Source organism: Sinocyclocheilus rhinocerous, unplaced genomic scaffold, assembly GCF_001515625.1.
Source record: "Sinocyclocheilus rhinocerous isolate Xijiao unplaced genomic scaffold, SAMN03320098_v1.1 scaffold742, whole genome shotgun sequence".
Taxonomy (NCBI): domain Eukaryota; kingdom Metazoa; phylum Chordata; class Actinopteri; order Cypriniformes; family Cyprinidae; genus Sinocyclocheilus; species Sinocyclocheilus rhinocerous.
Genome location: NW_015641116.1, coordinates 1,530,909 through 1,552,560, shown reverse-complemented (window position 1 = coordinate 1,552,560; position 21,652 = coordinate 1,530,909). Strand labels below are relative to the sequence as shown.

Below are 21,652 nucleotides of genomic sequence, written 5' to 3'. Positions count from 1 at the left end.
GGAGCTGAGCTGTCTTTTGTCAGAAGGCAGTCTGGAATATCGCTCTGATCATGTTCTGCCAGCCCGCCAAACAACAACAGCTGCTGCTCTTTGCTCTAATAGCTTTCATAGACAGCAGAATTATTTCATTGTGTGGCTATAGACAGTTGTTGAACGCTGACTTTTTATGAAGTAGTCTTGAAACTAAATTTTATAAGCAATATTTAGTCTCACATTCTCCAGTTGAGTTTGTAAATGTGATTTAGATTTAAAAATGTTCCTAATGTTTATAAACACATAAAGAGAGAAATACTGTATCATACACTGATGGTCATTGTGAGAAAGAGCAGCTGACAGGAAGCCACAGAGACATGACTGCACAAGACAGAGATGTCATTCACACACACACACACACACACACACACTTGTGACCGAGTCATACTCCGCTCACCCTCATTGAATTTAATCTAATTTCACTTCACATAGATGGCTAATGAAGGGGAGGAGGAAGTCCACAAATAATATGAGAAGCAAGGGGAAGTTCAAAAAGTCAAATCAGCTCTGAATTACCGAAACACTGTACTTATGATTTTTTTTTTATTGTATTTTGACACATATTAGGCTTTGCATACCAATATTTACATGAAAATGGCCAATAGTGTCCCCTGCCCCCTTAAAAAATACAGTCCTATAGTTAGCATGTTTATGCCTTATTCATGTTATTAATATAAAATTATAAATATAAGATTATAATTACTTAAAATAAGATGTGCTTCAGATGGTGTAAGGTCGGGTCACAGAGAATGATATTGTTATTGTTACCAATATCTTTCACTGTTTTACACTGCTTATCGCTGCTTTTTCACTCGTGAGTGCCACAATTTTATGACCCCATAAGGTTTGAAAGTGTGTCCCAAGACCTTGCACTGTTTCTCACATTTTTAAAACTTTTAGAAATTTTCTGTCATTTGTTTCATGTATATTTTTTTTATTTCATTTCAGAGTGTGATAACAATGTCAATCAGCTGGTATTGTGACAGTAATAGTTACTATGGTGATTTTAGTGTCCTCACAGTAGTGAGGCCGTTTCATAGTGACCCATCCACATCTGCTCCTAGGCAGTGGACCGTACAGGGTTGCCAAGTCTGCTTATTATAAACGTCTTTGGGCTTGTTTTTTTCTAGAAGTTGCTTATAGATTTGGGTAGATGCGGGTTGAGATTTTTTTGGGCTTATTCAGAATACAGTTGTGTATTTGGGCTTGTTAGTGGTTGGCACCCACAAGACAAAATTTATGACCGCTTTATCGTTATTTAGTGTGTGATGATGTTTCTTTGTCTGTCAATGCCATCACAAAGTTCTATTCGTAGCTTTGTAGAGGCAAGTAAGCAATCTCCACTTTTACACCAAAAAGGTGCTGTTATTTGTGCAGACTGTAACTTTGTTTTTTTTTACCAGTCTATTTTGATATCGTAAGTAATTTGACCAGCATCTTTATGAATCAAGGCTACTTTTGATGCAACACTTTCTATGAAGCCCATATTTGTAATACATTATAAGGGTATGTTTAAGGCATTATAATGAATGAATAATGCATTTAAAAAAAAACTTATAATATGTTGTATCATCTCATAAATAATCATAACAACAGTTTTAATGTATTATAAAACTTACTTATTTGTGGTTATAGCTTTTAAGAGTATGATGATTTATAACACACAATGAACATGTTGCATCCACTTAAGTTACAATGAATTATATTTCCCATAGTTATAATGTATTATAAGTCTTATATCGTGCCACTGTTTAAGACCTAAAGAACTTAGTACATCTTAGTAGTGTTTTTACTGTAAAATGACAAAGTCTTCATGAAAACATCCAAAAGGCTTTATAATGTGGTCTTATTATTTATAAGTGGTCTTTGTCTGCTTTAAGTAAAAGTAACTTCACTTTACTTAAAGCAAAGACCACTTAATAATAATAATAATAATAATAATATTTCCCCTCCAATAGTCATAAAATCATATATCAGATCAGATGAATGTGTACACATTTTCTTTGAACTATTTTTATTGTAATATCAGTATGGTTATTTTGATGGTACCCTTTAGACAACTGTTGATAAGTAACTTTGCAGTCATTGAAGTATTAGTAGTATGTCCGCTAAATATCTGCTAACACTTTGCAAGTACGTCAACTTATTCTACCAACCCTAACCTTAACCCAAGTCTACTAATACTCTAATGAGAGTTAGTTGACATGTAGTTGCAAAGTTGCCTATAGTCAATAGACTAAGGGGACCATCAAAATAAAATGTAATGTAATATAAAAAAAAAATTTGATATTTTTTTTTTCATTTGAAAGTATTTCAACTGATCGTAAACTAGCTCACAGCAAAATAAACATTAACCTCACAGGAAACACTCAAAAACAATCAACCACTCCTAACCACTCACAAGAAGTAGTAAGATACTGTGCAGATCTTAAACAGACAATGTCACGATATGAGATAATCCATTATAAATTAAGTGGATTTAATATGGTATTAATTGTGTGTTACAAATAATCATACTCTTAAACAAATGCCTTAAGAATACCCTTATAGTGTATTATAAATACGGGCTTCATAGAAAGTGTTACTGAAATTTCTTATATAATAAAATTCATAGCCACCAAGGCACGCATATTATATTTATAAATAATATATTATTTTGATAGCCAGTGAAAATAATTGTTTAGATAGCCAGGGAAAGTTGCTGGAGTTTACATGTCTTAGAAGTTTTGAGGACAGTAAAATCACCAAATTATGAAGTGAAAGTGACATGTGGCCAAGTATGGTGACCTATACTAATTTATACTTGGAATTAGTGCTCTGCATTTATCCCATCCAAAGTGCACACACACGGCAGTGAACACACACAGCCATTTTTGCTGCGGCGCCCGGGGAGCAGTTGGGGGTTCGGTGCTTTGCTCAAGGGCACCTCAGTCGTGGTATTGAAGGTGGGAGAGAGCGCTGTACATTCACTCCCCCCACCTACAATCCCTGCCGGTACGAGACTCGAACCCGCAACCTTTGGGTTATGAGTCCGACTCTCTAACCATTAGGCCACGCCACGACTTTCATGGAGGGACAAAGTGAGATGTGAGGGTGAACAATGAGTGAAAAGGGCTGACCCGAGAACAGTGATGTTGAAGGTCTGGTTGGAGAAGATCTAAAGGGCAGCTCATGGTAGGTCTGGAACACTCATCTAGATGGACATGCATTAAAGCTGAGCTGGCCAAAGGCCAGTGTACGTTTTCCCTCCCCCAGGCCAGATGGACCTTTTTTTCCTGTTATCCTCTTCAGGACTCTCACCTTTAGCTGGTCTTATCGCACAAGAGCAAAGAAACACTGCTGAGGCAACTAGACAAAGGCATTCTTTGTATACTGAAGAAAGTGTAGAGGGGGCTAAGCAGACTAGTGTTTATCCATAAACTGAACTGAATGATAATCCATAATATTCATATATTACATAATGATTACACTTCATATGAAATGCAATATATTACTGTTTTTTAAAATTATGTATGGAAAGGTATTGTGAAGTGTCTGAAGCTGAAAGATCTGATAAAGCTGATTAATAGAACAGTATAACCACTGAAGTATAGTATATATGCTACATATGTGCTTATTCCTTTATTTATGTACTTTATAAATGCCGCTCATCTCATACATGACTCCTCTCTCTGGGTTATGCTGCATAAAACTGTTCCCAAGGTATGTTTTACTAAGAGATACCAGAGAAAATGTGTTGAGGTTTGAGGAAACTAAATGGTCTGTGGAGAGGGAATGTTATGTGCCATGGGTTCAAGCAGTTTTTCCCCTCACACTGCCAGTCAGAACACATTGAGTGTTTATGTTTGTTTTTCATACTCTCCTGAAAGTATTTGGACATTTTTGAGAATTTTATCCACCTGTTACTTTGATAGTCCATCTTCCTTCAAAGAATATACTGAAGTACCCATGAGACAGGTCACCACCAACCGCTTTTAACCTCCACGCTTCATGTATGAAATGAGAGTAATTTACTGTCTGGAAATGATTTGGTGCTAGTAAAACAGCATAACATATCCGGCAATGAGATCAGCACCAGCCACTCCTTTGCACTCTGGATGAGGTCACCTATAGGCCGTGACCCCTTTTCCTGCTCTTGGCAGCTGCTGAAGACGTACAGACTAGGATGGACTGCTGACTTGTACATATTATTGAGGTCATTCTGTGTGAGCACAGCTTTTACTTTATATTACTGTAGGTTTTTCTCACCAGTTTTCAGAAGAAACTGAGTACTAAATACTTTTGGAAGACTGTAAGTATGCTGTCATTTTATTTTTAGGTATTAACATAACATTGTGCTACCAGAATGGAAGACTGTAGCGAAGTTTTTTGAAACCTTTATTACCAAAACATAGGCTATATCAAATTATATGAAACTTAAGGGGTACGTAATTTACAGTGTTACGGATTCCCTTTTCTGGATTTAAATACATTTTTTCAAATAGCCTAATTATTGAATGCCACAAAACACCATGAAAAGTGTTTTCATGAATTTGGAAGTTTTCCCATCTGTCATCAACTTCCTAGAAGGAATAGGAAGACAAAGACCAAAAAACCAATGGACCAAAAAAGTAGTAGCACAACTTCATCTTGTCCCAAAGTGATATTTTAAGCTAAATCCATGTCTACTGGTTGTTGCGTGCCTTCACTCAGTAAATGAAAGACAATAGTGAATCTATGTTGATCTGTGGACGGATGGCGCTCTGATGTGCTGTATCTGGCCAGAGAGGGCATAAAGGGCACAAATCTTGAGAAACAGGAAGGAAAGTGGAGGGAAGACTGAACTGAAGCTGTTTCACTGAATCAGCAAGTCCAACAGCATAGCCCGCACACCTAGCTAAGATATTCAGTTTAAAAAAAAACTTGGGCCCATTTTTCTGTCCAAACTTTTGTTTTTGTTCAGATTGTGCACATTATCTCGAAATACCAAAGCCAAACCTTGCATCAATGTCTTAGTCTCCTTGCAAAATGTCCTTAAAATAGCACAACTTCATCTTGTCCCAAAGTGATATTTTAAGCTAAATCCATGTCTACTGGTTGTTGCGTGCCTTCACTCAGTAAATGAAAGACAATAGTGAATCTATGTTGATCTGTGGACGGATGGCGCTCTGATGTGCTGTATCTGGCCAGAGAGGGCATAAAGGGCACAAAGCTTGAGAAACAGGAAGGAAAGTGGAGGGAAGACTGAACTGAAGCTGTTTAAACAGCTGCACTGAATCAGCAAGTCCAACAGCATAGCCCGCACACCTAGCTAAGATATTCAGTTTAAAAAAAAACTTGGGCCCATTTTTCTGTCCAGACTTTTGTTTTTGTTCAGATTGTGCACATTATCTCGAAATACCAAAGCCAAACCTTGCATCAATGTCTTAGTCTCCTTGCAAAATGTCCTTAAAATATTTTCAAATGTCTCTCACTGATTATTTTACCTTCTGTCCAAGTCCATACTCTTTCTCTTTCTAGCTTATTTTTGCAGCCTAAATGAATAGATTGTATTATCTACATCACACAGTCATTCACATAGTCTTTTTATATTAACAAAGTCATTCATTACAGCACAGCTATAACTGTTCCTGTGATAATCTGAACTGGGTGGCAGCTGCGCAGTGCCTCTCAATTAGTTCAGCCAAAAGATTGCACATCCGATGAATAATATCCTGAACACTTGTGCCGTGATGTGCAGGAGTGTGAGGTTTACTGGCCTGTGCAGGAGAGTTACTCTGGAGATGCAGAATATATTCTTACAGAAAATACTGAATAAATTTAGGTGTTGGTTTAGTGTAAAAGCAAACCCTTATGCAAAGAAAATATATTTCCTTATATATTTGGAATCAATATATGAAATTATTTAATGTACTTGGAAAATATACAGAATAAAATATTTTTTATATATTTCAATATATTGAATAATACATAAGAAATTTATACTTTTCATATATTGAAAAAATGTGTGAATATACAGTACACACACAGGTTTGTTTTTGTGAAAAGTGGGGACATCCCATAGGCACGTATATATATATACTTATATCAGAATGCATGTAATTTTTATATTAAATAATTCAATAAATGCAGAGAGAGCAATTAATTCATTAAGTTATAAATGTCTAATCTCATTTTCCAACTACCATTGCCAAGAAATTAATTGAGTGTTTCAGTAAAGCTATTACATGTAAATATGTAGTGCAGTTTTTGTCTTCATTTTTTTTATGTTGATCAATATATACAGCCATACTTGTTCCATGCATATATTGCAGTATACTGAAAAATATAAGCTAGTTTCCCATGTATGGAAATGTATTATTTAATATATTGCATTAGATTTATTCCCAAATAAAATGATCATTTTTATGGGCTCAGGCAGAGGATGTTATTGCATTATATGGAATTTTTATGAGATGTGTAGAGCTATGAATATCCCCGCGGCAGCTGTCTTTTTCGATCTATTTTGATCAAATCAATAGCGACACATATGGAACACTGTATGACTGCTGTTTGTTGATTTAAATGGACTGCTTCAAAATGACTCACATTTAATCACTAAAGATTTAAAGGCTATTACTTTAACCCATCTGGCATGACATCACTCCAAATCACTCCTCAAAAATGCACGAAAGGCGACTCAGTCTTGGCCTTTCTCTCATCTACTCTCTGTCAAGAATCTGATGTTCAGCTTGATGGGGCTGAAACTCCTATGACAGTTGGGAGAAAAACACAGTCCCAGAAGACTCCAGCTGTCACTCTATCTTTATGTAAAGTGGAGATGAGTGTGTCAAGACAAGTCTTCACCTAAAACTTACTTGGACAGCGGGAAGCAGGCTCTGCACTGAAAGAAAACACATACATGTCATCTGAGGTAGTTTTGCTTTAAATGGTATATAAGGCCGTTTCTTCCACATTTTTCTTCTACACTTAGGAATTTATTTTTTATTAAAATTAACTAAGATTTCAGCGTATTAGTTATATGAAGGGAACATTAAAATAAGACTTATTTTTTGCTACTTTTCAAATTGCTTTCATGTATACATTTTATTATTTTACCCTTAAACCAGATTTAGACTTTCAGTGTCAAATATGAAAATACACTGTATATATAAAAAGATCAATTATTACGTTACATTAACTAACAAATTATTACTTGTTACATTAAGTAATAAGTTGTTTTATAGTTTTAGTTAACAATAATAACCTTTACCATAATAACCTAACTATAATAACCCTTACCATCATTTAAAAAAATATATATATTTTTAAAAGAGAAAACAATGTTGATAAAGAGCAATTTTAAGATGGTTAGACATGTGACGTATGAAGATGTAAATGACTTTTTTTCATTGTCATTTCCAGTCAAGCTGCAGTTTTGTCTATGCAAAACGTGTGAAAATATTATTTATTTATGTGCATTTAGAATGCATAAAATTCTAGGTATGAAATGAGCCATAACAAGACAAAGAGTAGGCCATTTTATTCCAAATATATTCAAAATGTCATTTGTCAAAATGTAATTTGTTTATAATTTAAAGAAGTCCAGAGCATAGGCAACAAGAACTGTCTTTTCCATATCTATCCTGACAGATGATAGCTGACCATCCCTCCTTCAGAAGGTATTTGGACATGACACATGGGAATTTAGGGATGTGGTTTCTGCTGGGCCACATAACACTACCTTCTCCTTCCTATTTCACGTGGCTTACATAACTGAATATCAGTGTCCACATCTCAAGAGTTGGCTCAATCCCCGTGGTCTGACAGAGAGAGAGGAAAGAAAGAGAGGAAGAAAGCATAAAAAAAACAAAAACACGGCAAGGTTAAAGTTTACAAAGAGTAGCTTGCCAAAACCTAATGGCTTGATATATGCCCTGCAGCATTCAGATTCAAGGCGGTACTTGTCTCCTCCAAGCACAGCACATGTGTCTTTATAAATAGTGAAAACGGCCTATCCTCGACATGTGATGATCAATTTACCTCTTGAAACTATAGTATAGTATCTGTATCAGCTTCAACATACCAACACACTTTACCTGTCTCCCCCTCAGGGAGAAGGAGGGAGCTCTATACCTGCTTGTATCCCCACAGCATGTGGATGTCAATTAATAATGTCAGTTAACATTTCCATTCCCCCACCCTCAGAGCTTGACCTTTCCTGAAGCCCTTTACTTTGCTGCCTTTTTAATAGCTCCTGCCTGGAATGATATCAGAGCTGGAGGGTTAGAGCTGCAACTGCAATACAAAGGAGTAACAAAAGACAGGAATACGTGAGGAGCTGATAACCAGCTCTACAAAGAGGTAAATGTGACATAGACACACACACACTGATCTGTCTTTTGATGGAAATCAAGTTCTGAAAACATTTAGAATCGTTCTGCAATTCTAACCAACAATCATGCTTCCTATAAACCACGGGCAATTGTTTCATGAAACTTTCCGGAATTTATATTTGACATTATTGCTCTACGTAGAGTAAAGCGGCTTAAATTCGGATGTTGCTCATTTGTATTAAGGTCTATCAGGGATTACTTGAACTGTGAAAGATCATTTCTGACTCACTGAACCTGATGAATACCTAATGTTCACAAATGCTCTCAACTTTCTGCACTGAATAAAAATGACTTTTAAGACTAAAAACTCCAGAACAATTATGGTGAGGTATTTAATATATATTATTATTATTATTATTATTATATATAAAATATTCTATCTAATTTTATATGCAATTCAAATACGTAAATCTTAAATTTAGGCTTAAATATATTTTTGAGGGTATATACTCAAACATATATTTAAGATTTATGTATTTTAGTTGCATTTAAAAACATGGCATAATTTATTATAAAAAATTTGCATCTATTTGGTTTTAATTAAATAACCATATATTCAAAATGCATCTATTCAGCTTAGCATCAGCGTAAATCTGTTTATCGTGAAAACAATGAAAAATGTATTTATGAACATGGTTAAAATATGACTAGCGGTGGAACAAGCAATATTCAGTTAGTTAAAATATGTGAGATTGAAACAAATTAGATTCATTGATGATAAATATATAAAACTGGTTACTGTGTATTTAAAACACATTCAGTGTATTAGTACTCATAACAAAAGCTTACCCGTTTCTTCTATGACTGACAAATATGTATCGCATTGAGTTTATTAGTTTTGTTACATTAAAACAGTGTAATCCAAATGGATGCAATTCAAATACATAAATCTTATATAAATCTCTAAATATTGTTTTGAGTGTATATATATATATATATACTGTATTTATTTTCATATTTTACAAAAAGAAAAATAAAGTATAAGTGATAATGTAGAAGTCTGAAGGCACTGAAGTTCTAAAACATTAAAGCGCTTCAGCCATATTAATTATTTCCAAATCAGCATTTGTAATTACATATCCACAGGGTGGACACAGCAAAGACACAATAAACATAAATTGTATTAGCTAAATTATCTATCTTGTTGACATGTATTTGCAGAAGCATCACCATGCCATGTCTTGTGATGCCTTGTCTTGAGCTGTAAATAAGTTGACTTCTCTCACTGTGATCTGTCATTCTCCCCATTCTCCCCCATTATTTAATATTGACCTCTGGCTGTAGTCACAGCAGCTCTGGAATTCATGGCGTTTTTTTCCCACTGAGTAAATCGTTTAAAATCAAGCTACTGACAGCGTGGAGTTGAGGTTCTCCCCATGTATGCATTGTGTGATGGATTTATTAGTCATCTCTCTTTGAAATAATGAGCTATTGTATGATAACGTTTTATTTCATCATACCACTTTGTTGTTTAGAAATGCCAAGATTTAGTCATCTGCAGACCTATAGTGACATCCAAAAGACTGAGACTACATTCAAAAACTGGGATTTGACAATAGTAATTTAAACCTGGAAAAACACAGAAAGATTTTGAGAAAAAAAAAGCAAAGAAATATTATGAAATATTTATGATTCTGCATTATTTCTTGGTCAATAATCAGATTATGAAATTTTGTGACAGTGATCATGTGAACTCCTCAGGTCAGTTCTTGTAAACAATGACCCTCAAGATGCTCTTGGATCATTCTCAAATCATGCTGGAGAACATAAATAGGATCTTTTCTGTAGCTCAAAGAGTAGTGCATAGCACTAGCAACACCAAGGTCATGGGTTCAGTTCCCAGAAAAATCAAGAAATGTATACATTGAATGCTATGTCAGTCCAAGTGTTTGCCAAATGCATAAATGTAAATGAACTTCATGTTCTGAACAAACTTGTGGAGTTCATGCCAGTTTGAGAGCAAAATACTTTTTGAACCCCACTGTATGAGTTTTGCAGCTGAAATGTTGTTGACAGGTCTGATCCTTTGCCCACCTGTAGTGAAGATGTCCTGTATCACAGCAAGCAATGAGCTGACCTCTACCTTAGCCCACCCAGACTCCCTGCGGTTTATTGTGCCTGACCGAATGATAGCTGGATCTTACAGGCTTCTCCACCAATCTAGGTGGTAATAATTCAAGGTGTAGTCTACTGTAAAATGTGATGCTCTAATCTTGTTGAAATTAGAAAGACTTATTCGCTTAACAACTGGCAACACATTATAGACGAGTCACTGCACAGAACCAGACTGCATGTTCATTTTCACTTAGCAACGGAAGCATAAGTCATGGTTTGTCAAGTGACTCACTGGGGCCCTGAAGGGACAAAACACTCAATCCCACAATTGTTAATATATGTTTTTTTTTTTTGACTCTGTAACTGTATTTCTGAATGGATTTTCTTAGAAAGACATTATATATACTTGCGAATATGAGATAAGTTATCATGTGATGTTGGCAGGCCATCTTGTTCTTGGTAGATTGAATCTTATTATGTTGACCTACCAGTCAATCCATATGAACATAATTATCAAAGATGGGTCACATACTGGGATCTTCCTGTTATGAATGACCTCCTCCTTCCTTTCGTGCGACTGTGCAACAGGACGTGAGCGGTCATCGTCAGAATAGGAGGAAATGCAGAATGAGTACATTTGAGAGTGTGGGAGAATAGAAGGAAGACATTTAGAAAACTATTTAAAGGCTTCTTTTGGGATTTGAGAGGCACTATTTGGCCCATACTTCCTGTATTATCATTTTAAGCAAAATTCCCATAACCTGAAAACTACAGATTGAACACTGATAAAAATGTAATCTTAAAATATACAGTATATAGACTATGATGCACATTGAAAATGTCAGAATATAACATCGGTTGGTTTCCTATTGCATGTCATTACGCAACCACCAAAGTCAGGATGCAGCATGCTTGCATTTCCTAAATTTACATAGCTTCACTTTCAGATGTCTATGATTTATTTTTTAAATAATTTGCTTGTGTAATGCACAGCATGATGCTTTTTCAATTGCCTGCGGAGGTCATTGAAGAATTGACCTGCATGCTGAGTTGGGCTTATTATTAATTATTACAGCATTACTCATTAAAAATAATTCCCAGTTTGCCGGAAAACTCGGAAATGAAATCAGTCCCTGCATTAGAGATACACTGTTCTGTGATTAAAGATAATAAGTAAATAAAAAATCAGGTTTTTTTAAAGAGATTTCTATATTATGGTAAATATTACGCTACCGCATTCACATTGATTGGAGAACATTTACAATACTACCTCATGCAATGCTGTAGCGAACAGCTTTGGTATATTTAAGTTTCCAGTCCTTGAAGAATAAGATGGAAGTTAGCTTTCACTTTTGCTGTTCTTCACAAAGAAGGACGTAAATGAGAAGATAGGTTGCAGACTTGTGTTCCATGATTCTTGAGCTTTCCTATAGCTCAAACAGGTTTGATTGCCAGGGAATGCAACCGATAAACTATGCACCTTGAATAAGTTGTTTTAGATCAAATGTGTCGGCCAGAAGTGTAATTGTAAAGAAATGCCCAGCCTTCTGACACAATGAAATGAAACCCTGAATTATAGGCCCTATATGATATAATATACAATAGACTAGAAGATAGTCCTTGGTTTATTCATTAGTAGTGATAACTGAAAACATGAAAACAGTTAGGGAGGTCATCTGTGACCTTTTGGATGTACTTCTGCTAAATCAATATGAAATGATCCTATGAAGAATATCAGAATGGGACCTTTTAGGATTTCAGAATTTTAGGAATCATCAAATCTTCAACATCCCCCCCAAAATGTTTGGACTCCCGCCCTTGAGCTTGTTACTGAGCATAAAATCTCTCTAAAATGTGTCTACCGTCACTGGCTGAATGTAAGGCTGAAATTGTCTGTGACACGAAAGAATAAAGTGAGGAGTGCAACAGAGCAATGTACATGTAGTCTTTGTCTATAAATATAAGCCTCAGGGCTCAAGTGGAGCATGTAATGATCTAGGTTGGGTCACCTTGCCTTGAAGCATTATTTATGCAGTTCTCGCAGGACCTCACAGAGCCCAGATCAGTCAGTTACAGTTCCTACAGGCAGCACTGAGTGCTCACTTGAATGTCACAGTCAATACAGAGTCTGACTGGTCAAGAGTGATGCCACAGACTCACATTCATATTTATTCTCAGAAGAGCATATACACATTATTTGTCTCTAATGCTCAGGGCTGCAAATTAGAAGGTTGCTTCGAGTCCAGAAAGGAGAGAGCCATGAGCCATTTCTCCAGGTACTGTCTTTGTAAATGCCCTTGTCCTTTTTAAATTCGAATTCTACTAGTTCTACTAGTTCTAGGGGTGTATTTTTTGATTGAATTACAACTTGATTTGACTACATGGATTGATATTTTACTATATGATGCAATGCATCATAGCAACACCAAGGCCATGGCTTCAGTTCCCAAGGAATGCATAAAATGATCAACTACATTTTGATAGCAATGCAAGTTGCTTTGGATAAAAATGCATGAATGAAAATAGTTTAAATATTGTAGTTCAAATTAGAAATAAATGAGTTATATGTTGATAATCAGCATTTCAATTCGGTAATGACAATGCATTGATGCATATTTACTTAGTATAGGCTACATATTTCAAATGCTACTTGCTGTCTGCAAGAATGTTCAAAAATTATTTTCTAAAACTTTGAACTGATGCTGAAGTAATATGTGTGCTAATATCTTATATTTTATATTAGGGCCCTACATGAGGAGCTGAGAAACTAGTAATGGAAAGAAAAGTACAATTGCAGAGGCTGATATAGCAACATGTTCATTATTTATTAAGGAGAGACAATTTGGTCTCTCATCTTTTGTGGACTGATGTTCATGTAATATGTTTACAGGTAGTTAATAAAAATCAAATCAACAGTGTGTCTCAGCTGTGAATCCTTCATCTGAGAAAAAGTCTATAGGCTACCCGATAAGCCTCTGGCTCAGAAAAATTTGCTGGTCAGAGCGAGTTTGGTCTTACTGGAGACTGAATGACTTGATTTAGGTTTCAGATAAAATATAGCTGCGGCAGTACGGATTAAAGATATATATAACATGAATGATATATAAAAGGATGTAGTAGGTATATATATATATATATATACCCCGTTGATTTTGTATGACTTACAGGACACCATTATGTGAATATGAAGAATTAATGACAGGAGGCGTGAAGGTCTAGTAGCCGCCCCTGGCAATGTGTCGTGAGGCTGAGCAGAATCACACACAGCGCGCAGAACAGCGAAGTGTTGAGTGGAGTCAGTGCCGCTGAATGATTCAGTGCTGTCGAAAGGAATGAGTCAACGGGGCGAAAGATTCACACAACAGTTGAAGGAATCCTATGGACGTTTTCATCCTCTTGGATACAGGATTTTTCGTTAAGTTCGCCTGTACTTAAACGCGAGGATATCACAAAACACGGTAGGTGTTTTTAATCCACCGACAACATCGCTGAAAGCTGAAAGCTGAAAGCTGAAAGCAGCATAACTGTGGAGACGCGTGTGTATTTCTGAGGATCTGAAAGTTTCTTAGCGGACATGGAGATGTTTGCGGTGACATATCACAGGATACATTTGATAACAGGTTTTTTTTTTTTAAGTTGTGTTTTTGGCTTCCTTGCAGTTCTAAATTGGACTATAATGCTATAAAAGAATTGTTTGAAGAAATCAATTTACCACTAACGACTTTTTTATTATTAATTTTAACTTTCTTTGTTTAAATTGATGACAATAATATAATTATATGAGCATTTCACATTGCCTCATATGGGTATGGACGACCATTTCATGGAGATTACAATATTGTTTACATACAGGTTTGATAATCAGGTAAACATTACTGCTATCCGTTTGCATTGACCAAGGTGGGAGATGTCACGTGATGTTTGGGTGTAGCCTAAATCATTTCCAAAGTGTTTTGTTGGAACTTGGAAGGAAGTCTGTGTTTGAGGCTGAAATGACTAGCAATCATCGCGGGAGCCAAGGGTTTTTACTTTGCTTTGCTTTGGTTAACTTGTGTAATCTCATTTGGCAGCTGCCAAACCATACATATTCTCCTTGATATTATTTTGTGCGTTTGAATTCAAGCCAGCCATATTTCTCATTTTCCCCTTTTCATACTGTTCCCACTGCCAGTTGTAGCCTCCTGTTATTTTCAGGTAAAGTGATCATAAGCAAAATCATCATTAGAGAATTGAAGTTTACAGCAGGTTTGTTTGCTCCAACTTTAGAACGACAAACATATTTATAGCAAATTTCTTGGTGACAAAAGTGAAAATTATCAGATGAAGGCGGTCAGTATGATTTTGTGGAACATGTTGGTTGTTACTGGTGCAAGGTGGCCACCCTGGTCTAACCAGTTTTCTGCCCCACCGGATGGTAGTCCACCTGATTCATTATCTGGATCATCTTGGACCAGCTAATGACCATAGATGTCTAACTTAGATTTAAAACAAGCTACCATCAGAAGTTTTAATCTGTGATCTCTCATATCTGTGCAGCAGAGCTGGAGTTAAACTATTATGAAATATTCTAGCCTGTTCTCATAGCTATTTCATGAGGTGGCGATTTTGTATGAATTTTTGTAAAAATTTTTGAAAACAGTCTAAGCATGAAGGCCAGCCCCTAACCCCCACCCCTAAACATAACCTTCAATGGGGCATGAGCAGATCGTGCGATAATGTGCAAATAAGATTGCACGAATTCAGACGAATTAGCAATCAATTAGTCAAAACATAAAATAGCTATATGAATTGCCATAGGATTGGTGAATATTAACTAACCCTAACCCTAACCTATCCTAATAACAGTTTAAAAAACATTTAGACTGAAAGCCATGTTCTCTAACATTTTAAGCTAAAGTAGTACTTTTTTTAATGCATCATCCAATCATTTCATTTTCCTGTTAACTTTTGATCATGCCCATTATGAAAAATAATAACATTTTCAGAATTCTATTTAAATTATAATCAATCATTATTTGCCATGCTTTACACAATTTCAGACACATGTTCTTCAGTATTCCTTATACCCCTGCATGTGTTGTCGTTCATGACACTTCTGTCACAAATCCCTGCTTCCAGAAATCGACTGGCCATTTAAACTTAAGATAGATGTCAGGAAAAATCCCTTTTAAAGCAGCCAGAACCGTCATCCTCTGATATCTATTGCTATTCATCCTCTAGCTTTAGTTAAGACAGGCAAAGCCACTTAAAAGGAGTAATCGCGCTGGGGAGGAGCTGATTGGCAGGTGAGGGGCTTATTTGGAGGCAGCGGGATTAGAGAAGTGTCTGAAAGAGAGGAGAAGAGAAGCTCGGTCAGGACCCGATTCCCCTTCGGTGATTAAACCGATTAAATGCATTTACTTGGTGGAGAAAAAGAGGGGTGTGGAAGGGTTGATGTGCCAACACAGACTTTTTTCGCTGTGTATTTACTGTTTACAGCATAAAACCAATTTCATGTATCTCCATCAGAAACAATGGCTCTTTAAAACGGACTCAGACAGTTTAAGTCAATTATACAGCCTGTCAATGTCGAAAGCTGTTGGATTTAGTCGGGCTTTGTGGCTAGCAGGGGGCGAGGAAGAGTAGAACAGCACCACAGGTGTAGCACTTGAGTGACTTGAGTATATCAGTAAACCTGTGGTGCCAGTTACTGTACAGAATATAATGTCTACTGTCTACTTTACTTATGTTCATTAATGTTATGTTATTGTTAGTTTTCATCTACATTGTATAATTATGGTTGAATGTCTGATGAAGAACTATATTGTTAGGGTTTGTTAGTTTTTATATGATAAATAAAATATTGGGTAATTTAATTTAAAAAATATTTATTGAAGGGATTGTAAGAGATAACGATTGATATTGAGGTAGTATTTCTGGTCACATGCAATCTGCAGAGTTGTACGTGCTTCTTTTCATGTCCCAAATTAAGAGACTTGTTAGAATTGAAATATCCCACATTGCCCATGTGGTCTGTCTCTCTCTCAACAACTTGCTGGTTAAAAGTACTTTTATGTGTTGGATTATGCTTTTTCTTTGCATGTATTTACTTTTTATTTTTTGTTGCATTTGAATGAAAGGAAGTGTAATTTAATGAATAACAATTCATAAATTCAACAGGTGATGTCATACTGCAAATGAGGTTTTCTTCCACCCTGGTCCATAAATCTGTTAAATACAAATAAGTGTACTGTATATGTAAATTAAGTAAATTATTTTCTATATATGACATTTCAAACAAATTGATCTGTCTATAAAGCCTATAAAACTTTTCACCATTTAAACTTTCAAAAAAGACTTTGTCAAGCCATCTTTCAAAGTTTGCCTTGACAAACCCTCCTTGTGTCATTTTAACCTACACTTATTGCAGTTATATTTCAGCTAATTAAAGTCAGATTCAAATAGCAATTGCATTGTGTTTGCATTGTGTTTGCTACATCAATTCAAATTCAGGAATTTAATTGGAATTTAGAAAGCATTGTCAATTGCACAACCCCACACCATGCAACATGTCAGAGCATGTGCACTACCCACCAGGCCACGTTTCCAATGATAAAGAGTTTCTTTGTCCAGGGCTCCACCTGTGAGCATTTGTGATGTTTCTTCCTCCGCCATGATCAATGGCGACACAGGAGATCCCGGATTTCAGCCTGTAAAGGCTGAGGCCATGCATTGAGGCTTCGCCTGGGCCCATCTGAAAAGCTTTTGAAGCGTCCGTATGTGGCTGAGAATGTGGGTAAAGCTCACAGGTGTCTGTGTTCATTTCTACTTTCTGATGCTAGTCAGGGACATGCACCATGCAGCACATTGGCCAATTAGGAAGGAAAAGAGAGAAGACAACATTTCATTTCACAATGAGGCAGTTCTGTCAATCCACGCTGCATGTGTAGACTGATGTCTTTGTGGGGAATCACGGTGAAGTGTCCAGGGACATGTAGAAGTCCCATCTGTTCCTGCTTTTCAGCTGCAGTCAAAGCCTTGCTGCTTTCTCTAAAGGCTCAGCGGGGGGAACTGATCAGGGGAGGGTTTGACTGCATTCAGGTGTTACTTTGGTTCCAAAGCTGTATGTAATATGTAAGTGTATTTTGCATACATTCAACATTTATATTATTATAGAAATTATAGAAAACAGCATAAGTGAATATCATATATTAATATATCATCTCTCTAAACTATATATATCTACATCATACAACATCATAATTTGCTAAAACGAATGTGGCTAGGCTAAAATTCTTGTTTTATTAAAACCAAAATGGACCTTTAACTCCACATTCTGAAGTCATTGTTATGGTAGCAGGCTTCTTTGTCGATATCTGCAGCATACTGAACAATGGCCAGGTGGTGCCAGAAAGCCTTCTGTCAAAAACGCTTTGATACAGCAGGATGCAGCAGTGTGCACTATCAGTAAGCTATGAATAATGTCCCTCCCTAATTGTTTTCTCTGACAGACCTTTTTTATGCACAAAATTAATTTCCAAGTGAAATGAGTTTTGTACATCAATGAACATCTCTCAAAGTTGAGAAGTAATTAACTTGGAATCACCATAGGCATAACACTTCTAAGCCTACAAAGCTAGTAAGCATACTAAAGAATGAAAAAAAAAAAAGTCATGAAATAGATGATAAAGGATCAGCGTGTTGTGTTTTGGATGCTAGTCGCTATCATGGGATGCAGGCGTTCCAGCCTGGACGTGTGTGGAAATTCATACTGGTATATTTAACATGAACTGGAGGGTGTTTTTTGTGATTTGTACTGTTGTGCTAATAGCTATGAATGTTGCTTTGTCTTGTATTCAGCCACAGCAGATCCGGATAGAGTTTAATAATTTGACATCTTTAGTTTTCCTGCCTGGGCTTTGACTGGGCCGAATCTGGTCTCTCTGGTTACCTTGACAACTATAATAGAGACTCATGTTTACTTTTAGATTATTTGGTTGTATAAATGTTTAGACTGTTGTTTACATTGTACTGAAGTTTACTTTTAAAACCCTAGTGATATTAAGACTTTTTCCCATTAACATGAAGGTTAATGTACTGGTGGAAGCTGCTGGGTGTTGAAAATGCTAATAGCTGTTCTCATTTTCAACACCCAGCAGCTTCCACCAGTACATTAACATTAATGTACTGGTGGAAGCTGCTGGGTGTTGAAAATGAGAACATGAGCCAGAGCCCTGCTCTCTCTCTGTGTGCTCTCTCGTTATAGAACTGTGTTGGAGTTAAGCTGATCCTGTGTTAATCTACAGTACCTGTAAGCCACAAAGCATTTTTCTGTGGTAATTACATTTTTTAATCCTTTGTATGTTTGTATGTATGGCTTTGGCAGAAATCACTGTCATCAAAAACGATGCAAGAGTAGCAATATGTAAAATTTGTGAGGTGGCTTGTTGCCAAAGAACTTTACTACTACTGGTAACATTTTTCGTATAACAACACAACCCCTAACAGCGTAAAGAGTCAAATTACACAATTTTAATTGCAGAAACTTTATTTCTGGTTTTGGTGTTCAGCTAAATGAAAACTATTTCAGTTTCATGTTTTGTTAAAAAAAAAATTTTTTTGCATACTTTTCATTAACATGAAGGTTAATGTACTGGTGGAAGCTGCTGGGTGTTGAAAATGAGAACAGCTATTAGCATTTTCAACACCCAGCAGCTTCCACCAGTACATTAACCTTCATGTTAATGTACTGGTGGAAGCTGCTGGCTCATGTTCTCATTTTCAACACCCAGCAGCTTCCACCAGTACATTAACATTAATGTACTGGTGGAAGCTGCTGGGTGTTGAAAATGAGAACATGAGCCAGAGCCCTGCTCTCTCTCTGTGTGCTCTCTCGTTATAGAACTGTGTTGGAGTTAAGCTGATCCTGTGTTAATCTACAGTACCTGTAAGCCACAAAGCATTTTTCTGTGGTAATTACATTTTTTAATCCTTTGTATGTTTGTATGTATGGCTTTGGCAGAAATCACTGTCATCAAAAACGATGCAAGAGTAGCAATATGTAAAATTTGTGAGGTGGCTTGTTGCCAAAGAACTTTACTACTACTGGTAACATTTTTCGTATAACAACACAACCCCTAACAGCGTAAAGAGTCAAATTACACAATTTTAATTGCAGAAACTTTATTTCTGGTTTTGGTGTTCAGCTAAATGAAAACTATTTCAGTTTCATGTTTTGTTAAAAAAAAAATTTTTTTGCATACTTTTGCTTTCATCGGTCATGAGCCATTTTCATAAACTGACACCATCGGTCTCTCCACAAACCTCCGCACTGGCTCAGTAATTTACCCAGCCTCCATAATTGTCCATTTTTATGTAACCTGGAAGTTTGAAAACGGCAGGACTCACATTACCTCACAAGAATATTTCATCTTTACAGTCTCTTTTTTTGCTCACTTATTTGCACTTGTTTTTGTTTTTACAGTATTGTTCTCAGTATGCATTGCTGTCTTGTTTAGCTGTCCAATTAAACAAAATCATCTTTAATTTCAATCTGGCACCCCTTAAGTGTACTAAAGTATGTTCTAATTAAGAAAAAGCACATCCAAACTCCATATGCTTAAAATCACAAAATGTGAAAAATGTCTGGGCCAAGGAGGTCTATAATACCTGGACATTATCGATTGATTGAAGAAGAGGAATGAATGTGAGTTTCATTCTTGCCAGTTAAGTCAAAGGTTGTGCTTTTGTTTTCCTTTGTCATCATTTATAATTTAGTGACATAAGCGGTCAAGTGTTATTTAATTTATAATGCAAAATTTATATTTTAAAACTGTATTTATTTATTTATTTACACATAATACATAGCATAGCCTGCATTTAAACATTTATATTGGGTTGTATAGCCTTCACTTTGCACTTTGTTTGCAGCATAATAATTGGGCAATATGTGCGTTTTATTAAATTACAGAAAATACATTTTGGCTTTTTATCAGATTAATTAAAGAAACAATTGACAAAACAATGGAAAACAAAGCAAAGTAAATCACAGCCTGTTGCTTTAAATGGCCATATTGTGACTCTGATTTCGTGAAAAATTTGATTAAGATTAGATTCATTCAATTAAATGTGCAGCCACAGTTGGTATATTTTGATGAGGGAATGTAACTGCACTATGAATGGGTCGGCCAGAAGATGTTGGAACATTTTCTCCCCTGAAATCTTTGTATATTTACATAAATTGATGTCAACAGCTGGCTCACAAGTCGACCACCCCATAAGGGAAAAGTCTTGGTGATTTGTATGTCTAGTCCATCCCTGGAAGTGTCTTTTATGATAGCACACCACCCACACTGAACCACTGCATTACCCAGTGACTTCATGCTGAAGGAATCATTGAGCCAATCATTGTTATTGAAACATCCAAGAGACTGGTAAACCTAATCGTCATGCTAGCTACTTGTGTGTTATTTCATCAAACATGCTGTTGAGTTGATAGAAGAGATCAGTGGGTCATTGACTGTAAATGTGCTGTAAATGGGTGTTAGGTCTGAGGAGATGAAGAGAAGGATTGTGTGTATTAAGTCCTCACAGGTGTGCCGAGTTACAAAATATGCCAGATGTCTAAGACTCTAAGAAGGTTTAAAAAGTAAATCACTCTAGGTTTGGTTTGAAGAATAAGATCAAAAGGTATCCCTACACAAAAAATGATGACATAAAAAGATAGAACTAGTCCTTCCAACAGCAAAGCTGGACAAATGTTCCATGGCCCGATTCTGTGTCCTGTCAGGAGTGTTTCTCAAACAGTGAGCTTCAGTTATGTATGGGATCCCAGGTTCTGTATAGTAGCCGAATAGCTTTGTGCTCAGTAAGTGGATGGATATGGGTCATGATTGATTCCCTTTGCCCCTGCCATACTGGAACGGACTCCAGAGACCGTGAGAGAAGCCAGGCTCCTCAGTGTTTTTGCCATGTACTTTGAAGGTATACTGCACATAATTGTGTCCTTGAGAGTTTGGCATTCAGTGCTCCCTTTTCATGGCTAAGGTTTTCTCTGATACCTGTCATCTGAAACAGCAGGAATGCAGCTTTTGCAAAGCCTGATCTGCATTTTACCATGTATAGCTCAGAGGGAATTGTACGAGAAGGGAATCCTTACAAGCAGTATGGCGCAATTATGGTGTTCATCTTTATATATATATATATATATATTAGGGATGCACCGAAATGAA

General features: G+C 36.2%; 1 protein-coding gene across 4 annotated transcripts in view; it reads left to right on the top strand.

Annotated features, from left to right (window-relative positions):
• The first annotated feature begins 13,643 nt into the window (after positions 1 to 13,643).
• LOC107754693 (tetraspanin-18-like) overlaps positions 13,644 to 21,652 on the top strand; it is a 34,569-nt gene continuing 26,560 nt past the window's right edge. For 3 of the 4 annotated variants that reach the window (XM_016571256.1, XM_016571255.1, XM_016571253.1), the window contains exon 1: positions 13,644 to 13,900. The gene's annotated coding sequence lies outside the window, so the exon portion shown is untranslated. Of the gene's footprint in view, positions 13,901 to 17,868; positions 17,889 to 21,652 lie in introns of those variants that run through there. The other variant, XM_016571254.1, reaches the window with a different exon arrangement.